The sequence below is a fragment of the Tarenaya hassleriana genome, unplaced genomic scaffold, assembly GCF_000463585.1.
Source record: "Tarenaya hassleriana unplaced genomic scaffold, ASM46358v1 Cleome78, whole genome shotgun sequence".
NCBI classification, from domain to species: Eukaryota; Viridiplantae; Streptophyta; class Magnoliopsida; order Brassicales; family Cleomaceae; genus Tarenaya; species Tarenaya hassleriana.
Window position 1 is genome coordinate 345,259 of NW_010970300.1, and position 304 is coordinate 345,562.

Sequence of the window (304 nt, forward strand, 5' to 3'; positions counted from 1 at the left end):
AGCGACAGAGTTATTGGATCTGATACATAGTGATGTATGCGGACCAATGAGCTGTCCAGCTAGAGGAGGTTATCTGTATTTCGTTATGTTCACTAATGGTTTCAGTCGATACTGTTATGTCTATTTGATGAGACATAAGTCTGAAACACTTGAAATGTTCAAGGCTTTCATAAACGAAGTACAGAACCGGCTTGGCAAGACGATCAAGACACTTCGATCGGATCGTGGTGGCGAGTATATGAGCCAAGAGTTCACTGACTATCTGGTTGATTGTGGTATTGTATCACAATTAACTCCTCCTGGA